This window comes from Hemiscyllium ocellatum, chromosome 5, assembly GCF_020745735.1.
Source record: "Hemiscyllium ocellatum isolate sHemOce1 chromosome 5, sHemOce1.pat.X.cur, whole genome shotgun sequence".
Classification (NCBI taxonomy): Eukaryota; Metazoa; Chordata; class Chondrichthyes; order Orectolobiformes; family Hemiscylliidae; genus Hemiscyllium; species Hemiscyllium ocellatum.
Window position 1 is genome coordinate 74,472,739 of NC_083405.1, and position 12,773 is coordinate 74,485,511.

A 12,773-nucleotide genomic window follows, 5' to 3' on the forward strand; every position below is an offset into this window, starting at 1 on the left:
TGGTTTTTTTTATATCTTGTAGAATTATCATTTTGTTTACAAATAACTATATTTTATTTTTCTGAATGGCAGATAAACTGTAAGGGAAAGAATTTCTCTTGTGGTGAAACTGAATATTTGCACAGCACCTGGACTGCTGCACATGGATAAGCATGTTGTGTGGGTAAATTGTTGTCATTGCTTCCCTATTCAAACATAGCATTGGGCAGAAGTTCATCCAAAGTTATGATGCAGGTTATAAGACCATAAGACATAGGAGTGGAAGTAAGGCCATTCGACCCATCGAGTCTACTCCGCCATTCAATCATGGCTGATGGGCAATTCAACTCCACTTACCCGCATTCTCCCCGTAGCCCTTAATTCCTCGAGACATCAAGAATTTACCAATCTCTGGCTTGAAGACATTTAGCATCCCGGCCTCCACTGCACTCTGCGGCAATGAATTCCACAGGCCCACCACTCTCTGGCTGAAGAAATGTCTCTGCATTTCTGTGCTGAATTGACCCCCTCTAACTTTAAGGCTGTGTCCACGGGTCCTAGTCTCCTCGCCTAATGGAAACAATTTCCTAGTGTCCACCCTTTCCAAGCCATGTATTATCTTGTAAGTTTCTATTAAGTCTCCCCTTAATCTTCTAAACTCCAATGAATACAATCCCAGGATCCTCAGCCGTCGCTTGTATGTTAGACCAACCATTCCAGGGATCATCCGTGTGAATCTCCGCTGGACACGTTCCAGTGCCAATATGTCCTTCCTGAGGTGTGGGGACCAAAACTGGACACAGTACTCCAAATGGGGCCTAACCAGAGCTTTATGAAGTCTCAGTAACACAACGATGCTTTTATATTCCAACCCTCTTGAGATAAGTGACAACATTGCATTCGCTTTCTTAATCACAGACTCAACCTGCATGTTTACCTTTAGAGAATCCTCAACTAGCACTCCCAGACCCCTTTGTACTTTGGCTTTACGAATTTTCTCACCGTTTAGAAAGTAGTCTATGCTTTTATTCTTTTTTCCAGACTGCAAGACCTTGCATTTGCTCACGTTGAATTCCATCAGCCATTTCCTGGACCACACTCCCAAACTGTCTAGATCCTTCTGCAGCCTCCCCACTTCCTCAGTACTACCTGCCTGTCCACCTAACTTCGTATCATCAGCAAATTTCGCTAGAATGCCCCCAGTCCCTTCATCCAGATCATTAATATATAATATGAACAGCTGCAGCCCCAACACTGAACCCTGCGGGACACCGCTTGTCACCGGCTGCCATTCCGAAAAAGAACCTTTTATCCCAACTCTCTGTTTTCTGTCAGACAGCCAATCCTCAATCCATACTAGTAGCTCACCTTGAACACCATGGGCCCTCACCTTGCTCAGCAGCCTCCCGTGTGGCACCTTATCAAAGGCCTTTTGGAAGTCTAAAAACACCACATCCACTGGGTTTCCCTGGTCTAACCTACTTGTCACCTCTTCAAAGAATTCCAACAGGTTTGTCACGCACGACCTCCCCTTACTAAATCCGTGTTGACTTGTTCTAATCAGATTCTGCTCTTCCAAGAATTTAGAAACCTCATCCTTAATGATGGATTCTAGAATTTTACCAACAACTGAGGTTAGGCTAATTAGCCTATAATTTTCCATCTTTTGTCTTGATCCTTTCTTGAACAAGGGGGTTACAACAGTGATTTTCCAATCATCCAGGACTTTCCCTGACTCCAGTGACTTTTGAAAGATCTCAACCAATGCCTCCGCTATTTCCTCAGCCACCTCTTTCAGAACTCTAGGGTGTATCCCATCGGGGCCAGGAGATTTATCAATTTTAAGACCTTTTAGCTTTTCTAGCACTTTCTCTTTTGTAATGGCAATCATACTCAACTCAGCCCCCTAACTCCCTTTAATTGTTGAGATATTACTCATTTCTTCCACTGTGAAGACTGCCGCAAAGTACTTGTTAAGTTCTCCTGCTATTTCCTTATCTCCCATCACTAGGTTTCCAGCATCAATTTGAAGTGGCCCAATGTCTACTTTTGCCTGTCGTTTGTTTCTTATGTATTGAAAGAAACTTTTACTATCATTTCTAATATTACTGGCTAGCCTACCTTTCATATTTGATCCTCTCCTTCCTTATTACTCTCTTTGTTATTCTCTGTTTGTTTTTGTAGTCTTCCCAATCTTCTGATTTCCCACTGCTCTTGGCCACTTTATAGGATCTCTCTTTTTCTTTAATACATTTCCTGACTTCCTTTGTCAGCCACGGCTGTCTAATCCCTTCCCGGATAATCTTTCTTTTCTTGGGGTTGAACCTATGTACAGTGTCCTCAATTATACCCACAAACTCCTGCCATTTTTGCTCTACTATCTTCCCCGCTAGGATCTGCTTCCAGTCTATTTTTGTCAGTTCTTCTCTCATGCCCTCATAATTACCTTTATTTAACTGTAACACCATTACATCCGATTTTGCCTTCTCTCTTTCAAACTGCAGACTGAACTCTACCATATTATGATCGCTGCTTCCTAAGGGTTGCCTTACTTTAAGATCTTTTATAAAGTCTGGTTCATTACATAGCACTAGGTCCAGAATAGCCTGCTCCCTTGTGGGCTCCATAACAAGCTGTTCCAAAAAAGCCATCCTGTAAGCATTCCATGAATTCCCTTTCTTTGGATCCACTGGCAACATTATTTACCCAGTCCACCTGCATATTGAAGTCTCCCATAATCACTGTGACCTTGCCTTTCTGACATGCCTTCTCTATTTCCCGGTACATGTTGCGTCCCTGGTCCTGACCACTGTTAGGATGTCTGTACACAACTTCAATTATGGTTTTATTGCCTTTGTGGTTCCTCAATTCCACCCACACAGACTCCACATCATCTGAAGCTAGATTTAATTTTGTTCTTAACTAACAAGGCAACCCCATCCCCTCTGCCCACCTCCCTGTCTTTTCGATAAGTTGAAAATCCTTGGAGGTTTAACTGCCAGTCCTGACCCCCCTGTAACCATGTCTCTGTGATGCCTACCACATCATAATCATTCACTATTATCTGTGCCATTAGTTCATCTGCTTTGTTATGAATGCTACGAGCATTCAGGTAAAGTCCTTAATGCTAACTTTATCATTAGAGATATTGGAAGTCATAAGATGTCCTAAGTTATCCTTCTTTTTTGCTGCATTCCCAGTCTGCCTCTAGTTTAGATCCACCTGCACATATGCTATCCTATTGCTTATCTTTCCATTTAACTCCATACTCCCTGTCGCTTTCACTTTCCCTTCCCCCAACTCAGAAGTTTAAAGTCCTACTGACCACCCTATTTATCCTGTTCACTAGACGATCGGTTCAGGTGGAGACCGTCCCAACGGTACAGATCCCTCCTGTTCCAAAACTGATGCCAATGCCCCATGAAGTGGAATCCCTCTTTCCCACACCAATCCCTTAGTCACGTGTTTACTTCTCTAATTTTCTTATCCCTATGCCAATTGGCACGTGGCTCAGGCAGTAATCTGGAGATTATGACCCTTGAGGACCTGTACTTCAATTTCCTTCCTAGTTCTTCGTAATCCCCAAACAGGTCCTCCGCCCTAGTCTTGCCTATGTTGTTAGTACCAACGTGGACCACAACAACTGGATCCTACCCCTCCCGCTCCAATATCCTTTCAAGCCGGTTATTGCTGATGCAGGCTAAATAATGAGAGAGTAAGATCAATTCCTCTTCAGGAATCTGCTGGATAATGCCAGATAACTATTATTGCCACATGAGTGCAATTGATGGGCTCTTACACAAAAGGAATCCAAGTGATCACTTCAAATTTCATGGCTCCAGCAGCTTGGCTGTCTGGGATGAACTGGACAAGCTGTTGCTTTGCTGTAAGAGGCATCAGACAATTCCCAAATGCATGTGTTGACTGTTGATTGGGAGACACGACATTTGTCCCAGTTGATGTTTGAAAGGATCCAGTGGCATGGATGTTCAATGCAGCCATGATTTTCAGCATCACTGGTATTATGCTTCCTCCCAAGACAAGTAGCTGTAGGTCTGCCTGAGCAAGTAGCAAATTTGGGAAACAGCTCCTCTAGTCACGTGAATGCATCTCCCGCAATGCCTTTCACACATATGGAAGGTAGCTATAACACTTTCTGTGCACCCTTTCTTAGTATTCTCCTCACTGGCTCTGAAGACCCTGGATCCATTCTTTGTTATCTGCATGCTCATCCATAACTGAAATCCCCTGAGCCTTCTGTCTCTGATTTTATTGTTGTCACTCTTGCTTCTCCTTTTTATTGTTTGCCTTAGAAATGCTAAGACTGCTGCTGGGTTAGGTAGATCAAAGGCAAGGCATCACAGTATGAACTGTGAAGAAATATCTGGAATGAGATGTGTGCTTTCTATTTGACATGTTGGTGTAGTCAGTATAACCTTTGGGTCTTTACCAGGCTGCTCATGAGTTGGGTGAAAAGTTGTTCTAAAGGTCATGTGCAGCCTCTGCGACACATGACTACCTCATTCTGTAATGCACAAAATATTTATAAGTTTTATCTTTATATTGGTCTCTGTGTATGTGGCAAATAGCGTAATGAGACTCTTGTTGCATGCATTGTCTCCTGCGACACAGCCTTACAACCTTGGAATGTAGAACCTGAATGGCACTTTCATGCCCATGTGCTTAAATGGTCATATGCGCTGGCCTGTGAATGCTCCAATACAGCTGAATGTGCAGTAACCCTCTTCCTCCCCCCAACCACCATCCCCTTCCCATCAATATCATCAGCCTTAAAGTTTAATGAAAAACACTACATGGTTGGGAGGTGGCTGCTTTGAGTTTTAAGACCCCATTTGCTTCTATTCTGTGGTGAATGCTTCCTTCATTGTAAGGGCTCTAATTGAGTGTTGGCAAACAAGTTTACAATAGCATAAAATATTTAAAAGACTAGTTTAGAGAGAGAGATGGTGATAGTAAACTTTTTCAAGCCCCCTCAGACTACAGGTAGCCCCCCCATCTCTGTCGATGGTCTCCTTTTGTCCGGCATCACCTCTGTCCTTCTGTATACACTGCTTTATGATCAGCCCCTTTAACACCTCCATCACTGTTTCTATTCCAAATGCCCCCTGCCCAGCCTTCCCCTTATACTGCCTCCTCACTAATTCAATGGCATTCACCTTTCTCCCTTCCCAGCACATCTAATCAGCCCATCGGGTTTCCTCAACGTGAATAAGCAGCTCCTGCCCTTCCTCACACTGGTTGCCCTGATCACAATCACTCTCCCTTATCCCATCTCATTTAACTCCCTTGATTTCCCAGGATACATCCAACATCCCTGACAACAGTGCCCTTGAAGTGTCATTCCTGAATTAGTTGTGTTCCTGGGAGAGGAGTGTGCAAGTGTTGGTACATTTGCTGCCCTTGCCATTCTAGGTTGTTGAGGTTGCTGGTCTAGAAAGTGTTGTCAAAAGATCCTTTGTGAGTTACTCCGATGTATCTTATGGTGCTATAAGCTACTGTCACTGTGCATGAAAGAAGTGGATATCAAAAGTGCTGTATGGGGTGAGTCAAGCAAACTGTTTTGTTCTGGATGGTGTGGAGGTTTTTAAGTGTTGCTGGAATTGCATCAGTCCATGCATGTGAGAGTTTTCCATCACTTTTATGCTTTGTAGATGGTGGACAGACATTAAGAGAACAGAAGGTATGGAGTAGCTGCAAAATGCTTAGTCTCTAACTTGCTGTTATAACCAGACTTTTTACGTGCATGGTCCAGTTCAGTTTCTTGTAAATGGTGATTTTTAGGGTGTTGTTAGTGCAGGATTCAGAAGTGTTAAGCCATTGAACATCAAGGGCATAAAGGGTAGTTTCTCTTCTGTTAGAGTTAGTCATTGTGTGAAATTCAGTGATTTATAGCAAGGGTAGCCATTGTTGTGGGGATGGCTTTGATAAGACCTATTTCAGGCTTATCAAGCCTGCACAGTGCAAGCTCATCAGCTAGCCTACTACCATCACATTTAGTCCTGAAATGTGTACAGCCTACCTCAGATTATCATGCATTAGGTATCTCAAAATGGCAATAGGTGAAACTATTTCACACTGTTATAGTTGCATAATAGCTGTTTCACACTACCATAATGCACTAGCAACATGAGTGGTGTTTGCGATTAACAGGATGCTATCATCAAGCCAAAAAGCCATTTTGCTAATAACACAAATGAGTAATGTGGTATATGAGTTTCCGTGTTGGTCTGATGTTCAGAAATAGGCTATATATTCTGAAGACTGACAGATCAAAGCAAATAGCATATTCCCTTTGGCTGTTCATAATAAGCAAAGTACTGATCATACCCAAGCAGTAGGTCATTTGCAAAATTTATAAATAATTCTGATACTTTGGCAAGTAAGTACACTGACGAGCAATTTGAGATTGTCAATTAGGATTGCCGCATGCATGCATGCAGACAGAAATATCATGCACAAACTATGCCAGTTTCAGTTCAGCAACATAGGTGACAGCCATTTTCTGGTTCATTTCTCAGTATAATGTCTTGACCAATAAGTGTTAGCCTGCCTGATTAAAATTTAAACAAAGCCTGGCTGTTAACTGTCAGTCATTAACTGGTACATTCTCCATGGCAACACCTTTGACAATTTCATTCCACTTGCCATCAAATCAACACTCATACATTGTTGTGACTTAAATGTTGACTTGTTTAAAGATTATGTCATTGAAATAAGTTCATTTAGCAGTAAATCTTGTGTTTAGAAAAGAGAGCAAAAATGGATTGGGTAAGAGAGAAATAGTGTTAATAATATAAGTATCTGCATTGTTCAGAGAGTCCAGGAAGTAGTAGGAAGACGAAACAAAAATGAGAATTTTTAAAGGTTTACTATGCAGGATGCAAATTCCACAGGATGCATAAATTTAGTGCAAAAGTTTTAATTAAATAATCTATCAGATAAGATATAATGTTCAAAACAGATATTGGGAATAAAAAAAGAATTCAAGGAAACCTTTGATAAATCTGTGGAATTCAACAGATGTGCCAAGTATTAAGCCTTCTGCCAGTGGAAACTGTTTATCCACACCCACTTTGGATCAAAACCTTTCATGATTTGAACACCTTTATTAAATCCCTCAACATTCTGTGCTATAAGTGGAACAATTTCTTGAAATAACTGAAGTCCCTCATCTCTGGTACCATTCCAGAAAATTATCTCTGTACCCTCTCCAAGGCCTTGACATCCTTTCAAAAGTATGACATTTAATCTATCTATGTCCTTTTGCAATTTTACTCTCTCCCTTCACGGTTCACTGCATTTCCTAGCTTTGTGTCATCTGCAAACTTCATTATATTTTTTGAAACCAAGTCATTATGCATTGAAATGATGAGCCTGAGCATCACATTTTGTTAACATGCCTTGTCACTGCTTGCCAATCCATGAATGAGCCCCTTACCTTTCTGCGTCTTTATTCATTACTCCTTGAATTCAAAGAGCAGCCTCAATTGTAGTTCATAATTTTGTGTCCCCATCAGGCAAGACTTCTGATTCAGCCGAAGCAAAACAAGACATTGGGCAACATTAGGAAAACAGAAGGAATTAAGATTTGTGGGAAGATCAATAAATTCAGACATGTATTATTATTCACTAAAACAACTAATTGGATTTTCTGTTCTTCCTTCTCGGAGTACTCTCCTATTTAAAAAAAAAAGAGCACTACTTACTTCACTGCTTATTTTGGTGCTGCTGCATGCCTGTGTTTTTCACAGACAGAAAACCTGCTTTAATCAGGTCATATTAATGTGCATGATTTCCTATAAAATTGAGGGGAAAATTACACAAGGTGAGCAGAGTGTTTGGTAATAGCTATAATTAACACAAATCTGTCAGGCACACAAAATAGCCATCTGCAAAGAGAAAACTGCAATAGAACTATGCAATGCAGAAGCAAAATGTGTTCATAGAAACAGTATTTGACCGCCACCAGGGAAAAAAGCTATCAAAGTAGAATTCTCACTGTCAGGATCCCACAGATAAGCTGCAAACTTCCAAGTTTAACACCAGTAGCAGCTGAAAAAATGTTGGAAATTTGACAGTAACCATCTTTAGTGGCCAATTGAGCTTTTCTAATCAATGAAATTGCAAATAGGTTCAACTTGATCCTTTTTGAAACCCACAGGATGTCACATGTGCTTTGAATATTCTAACTTCTCCTGTACGTGAAATCATTTTATGTAAAGATAAAATTTTCATTGTGAATCAATTTGAGTTATTGACAAAAAGGCCTTCAGCATATAAATGTGCAAAAAATGTCACAAGACTGGAATAAAAACAAAGTGCTAGGGAAACTGAGCAGGTCTGTCAACATCTGCAAGAGAAAAATAGGGTTAAGGTTTCAAGACCAGTGACTTCTTCCAAACTGATGAGAGGGGGGATAAACAATGTGGTAAAGTCACAAAGTTCAGCTCAGCATTCCAGGATATAGAATGGCAACAGCTAATTGTGGGGGTAAATCCACAACAGAACACTAGGAGGCATTTAAAAAGGTATTGCAGAGAGTACTGGCCCAACTTTTTCCCTTTAGGATTATATGTAGGAGCAAAAAGCCCAGAGAATCCTAATGTCAAGTAATATTCAGCAAGGGATAAAAAAGAAAATAGAGGTATAGACATAGCTTCAAAGGGATCAAAATAATGGGCACCCCAGGTGAGTATAGGGTGAGTAAAGAGTGTGCAGGGAGAACTTAAGAAAGCAGTTAAGAGAGCAAAGACGGCACATGAAAAAACACTGGTGGGCAAGATTAAAGAGAGAATCTCAAGATATTCTACAAGTATTTCAAGGGGAAGAGAACAATTGGGGAAAGAGTAGGGCCCACTCGAGACGAAGGGAGAAATCTATAAGTGGAGCCAGAGGACATTGGTAGAGTGTTAATTGAGTACTTCATATCTGTCTTTATTCAAAAGAAGGGGAATGTACATACAAAATTTGGCAAAAGTGACTGTGAGGATCTTGAGCAGTTTAATAATAGGGAATGAGGAGGCATTAGTGAGGAGGTTTTAATGGGTTTGAAATTGGGCTAATGCCCACGTCTACATGAGATGTATCTCCGGTTGCTGTGGGAGACAAGGGAGAAAATCTCAGGGGCCCTGATCCAGATTTTTAATTCCTCTTTGGCTATCCTTCACCCACCCAGTGGCCAATGTCGTTCCACTTTTCAAGAAGGATGGTAGAGATAAATTAGGGAATTACAGATCAGCAAGTCTCCCATCAATGGCTGAGAAATTATTGGAAAAAATTATGAAGGAGAGTTTAAGTCTTCACTTGGAGAGGCAAGAATTGATCAGGGATAGTCAGCGTGGCTTTGTCAGGACCCATGCCTAACAAATCCTTTTGAATTTTTTGAGGAAGTGACTAATAACATAAGTGAGGGTAGTGCAGTTGATATTGTTTGTGTGGATTTCACTAAGGCTTATGACAAGATCCCGGATGATAAAAACACATGAGATCCAGGGTAACTTGGCAAGTTGCATCTAGAATTAGCTTAATGTCAGCATTTAAAGGGCAATTGTAGAAGGCTGTTTCTATGACTGGAGGATCGAGGCCCAGTGGAGTACCACAGGGATCAGTCGTAGAGTCATAAAGCACAGAAACAGGTTCTTCGGCCCTACCATGTCTATGCTGGCCAACAAACATCAAGCTACACTAATCCCATGCACTTGGACCATAGCCTAGGCATTTTAAGGACTTATCCAGATGCTTCTTAAATGTTGTGAGAGTACCTGCCTCCACCATCCTCTGTGTGTTCTAGATTTCTGCCACCCTTTGAGTGGATTTTTATTTTCTCAGATCATTTCTAAACCACTTAAGCATATGCCCTGTGGTCTTAGACAGATCTACTATGCAGAAAAGATTCTCACAATGTACTGTGTCTGTCATAAATTGGTATCTTAATCAGATCACCCTTAGTATCCTCTGCTCCAAGTAGAAATAGCAGAGTCTTTTTAGTTTGTCCATATAACTCAGACTTTCTGTTCCAGGCAACATCCTGGTGAATCGCCTTTGTACCGTCTCCAGTGCAATCACTTATTTATGATATGTGACAACTAGAACTGCATGCAGTACTCCATCTGTGACCTAACCAATGCTTTATAAAACTGCATTAGATTTCTTTGTTCCTATATTCCACAATCTGGCTAATGAAAGCAGGCATCCCATGTGACTGCTTCACCACCCTGTGTACTCATGTGTACCTTCAGGTACTTATGGACTTGTAGACCAAGGTCCTCTGTTTCTCAATACTCCCTAACGGCCTACCATTCATTATGTATATCCATTCTTTGTTAGGCCACCCAGAATGCATCACCCAGCCATGCTGGGTCTAAGTTGTTTATGATGTTAATAAGAATGTTGGGGAGGACATTGATAAGTAAGTTTGAAAATAACACAAAGATTGCCAGGTGGTTGGCAGTCGGGAAGAAGGTCATAGGTTAAAGGAAGATTTAGACTGACTGGTCAGGGAACAGATCAGTGGCAGATAAATTTAACCCAGAAAAGTGTGAGGTACACTTTTGAGGAAGTGACAATGCAAGGGAGTATCCAAAGATTGGCAGGACACTTGGAGGCTCAGAGGAACAGAGGGATGTTGGGGCGCTTATCCACAGATCGCTGAAGGTATAGGCCATGTTGAATAGTAATTAAGAAGGTATGTCATACTTACCTTTTTCAGTTGAGGGAGAAAGTGAGGACTGCAGATGCTGGAGACCAGAGTCAAGTGTGTAGTGCTGGAAAAGCACAGCAGGTCAGGCAGCATCTGATGAGCAGGAGCATTAACTTTTCAGGCATAAGTCCTTCATCAGGAATCTTTTTCAGTTGAGGCCCACATTATAAGAGCAGGGACGTTGTGTTGGAGCTGTGCAAAACTTTAATTAGGCCTCAGCTCACCTCCCTAGAAGAAGGTTGTGATTGCGCAGGAGGGATGCAGAGGAGATTCACCACATGGACCACTTTAGCTATGAAGAGACGCTGGATAAGCTCGGATTGTTTTCTTTGGAGCAGATTCTGGATTAGAGTGGTGCTGGAAAAGCACAGCAGTTCAGGCAGTATCCAAGGAGCAGGCAAATCGAAGTTTCAGGCAAAAGCCCTTCATCTGGAATAGAGGCAGAGTGTCTACAGGGTGGAGTGATAAATGAGAGGAGGGTGGGGGTGGGGATGGGGAGAAAGTAGGCGTAGAGTACAATAGGTGAATGGGGGTGGGGATGGAGGTGATAGGTCATCTCTCCACCCTGCAGGCATGCTGTCTCTATTCCTGATGAAGGGCTTTTGCCCAAAACGTCGATTTTCCTGCTTCTTGGATGCTGCCTAAACTGCTGTGCTTTTCCAGCACCACTCTAATCCAGAATCTGGTTTCCAGCATCTGCAGTCATTGTTTTTACCTTCTTTGGAGCAGAGAAGGTTGAGGGGGGACCTGATTGAGGTATATGAGATTAGGAAGAGCATGTTAAGAGTGGATAGAAAGCAACTGTTCCTCTTAGTTTACGGGTCAAGAACAAGGAGCATAATCTTAAGGTGAAAGGCAAGAGGTTTAGAGGGGATTTGAGGACTTTGTTTCTATCTGGAAGGTGGTAGGGATTTAGAATGTAGTTCTGGAAGGGATGAACATGTGAAGTGACATAACCATTTAAAGTTGGTGCTGGAAAGTGGGACTAGTATAGTGTAGAGTTGCTTTTGGCGGTACAGATTCTTCTGTACTACACAATTCATTGAAAATTGACTTGTCAACAAGAAACTTCCTGGTAGCATTTTGGTGACCGTGCAGTTCCTTGCAGCTTCTTTGCCAGCAAGTCTGTTCCTCAATTGAAATGTGGAGGCCCTGATCTGGAAGATTTCTTCAAGCTAAGTATTGCTTATTCATGATATTAAGAAAATGACAGTATACTCAAGATTGAAAAAATTATAGTGGCGATAATGCTTTGAGCATAATTGCCAGCTCCTGGTAGGTGAATACAGTATATTCTCCTTAGGAGGGATACCCTGGACTATCAAACAGAATAATACCCTTCACACTTTGCTCATTCAGTGCTGATAAAGTGTGGCACTGGAAAGGCAGCATCTGAGGAGCATGAGAGTCGATGTTTTGGGCAGACCCTTCTTCAGGACTGGGGAGGTGGAAAATGTTGAGAAATAAATTGGGGTGAAGGAGGGTTTGTGGCGAGGGAAAAAGTAGGCAATAGGTGGGCAAATGTAGGAGGTGATAGTGATAGGTTGGTAGGAAGGGTGGAGCGGACAGGGGGGAAGAAAGATGGAGAGGTAGGTCAGGTCAAAAGGGTGAATCTAAGTCAGATGGTTGGATCTCGGGTGGAGGTCGGGGAGTTTTGGAAACTGGTGAATTTTAGTGTTCATGCCATGTGGTTCTAGGCTCCTGAGGCAGAAGATGAGGTGTTCCTACTCCAGTTTGCAGGTAGCCTTGTGTAGGCGGTGGAGGAGATCCAGAAAGGATATGTCCTGAGGGAAGTGGGTGGGGGAGTTGAAGTGGATGGCCACAGGAAGGTGGAGTTGGTTGGTGCATGGGGACTAGGGAGGTTTGCTGAATCATTCCGCGAGTTTGCGCTTGTTATCTCCAATGTATTGATTGCACCGGCAACAACAGATGAGGTTGGACGATGTACAAGTAAATCTCTGTTGGATTTGGAATGATCCTTGGGATCCAGGACAGAGATGAGGGGGGAGATATAGGTACAGGTTTTGCACTTCTCACAGCAGCAGGGGAAGGTGCTAAGAGTGGAGAAGGGGTT

At 42.2% G+C, this 12,773-nt stretch overlaps 1 protein-coding gene across 3 annotated transcripts in view; it reads left to right on the top strand.

The window, feature by feature from the left end:
• Positions 1-12,773, top strand: part of tpk1 (thiamin pyrophosphokinase 1) — a 374,891-nt gene that overhangs the window by 238,541 nt on the left and 123,577 nt on the right. The window lies entirely within an intron of this gene.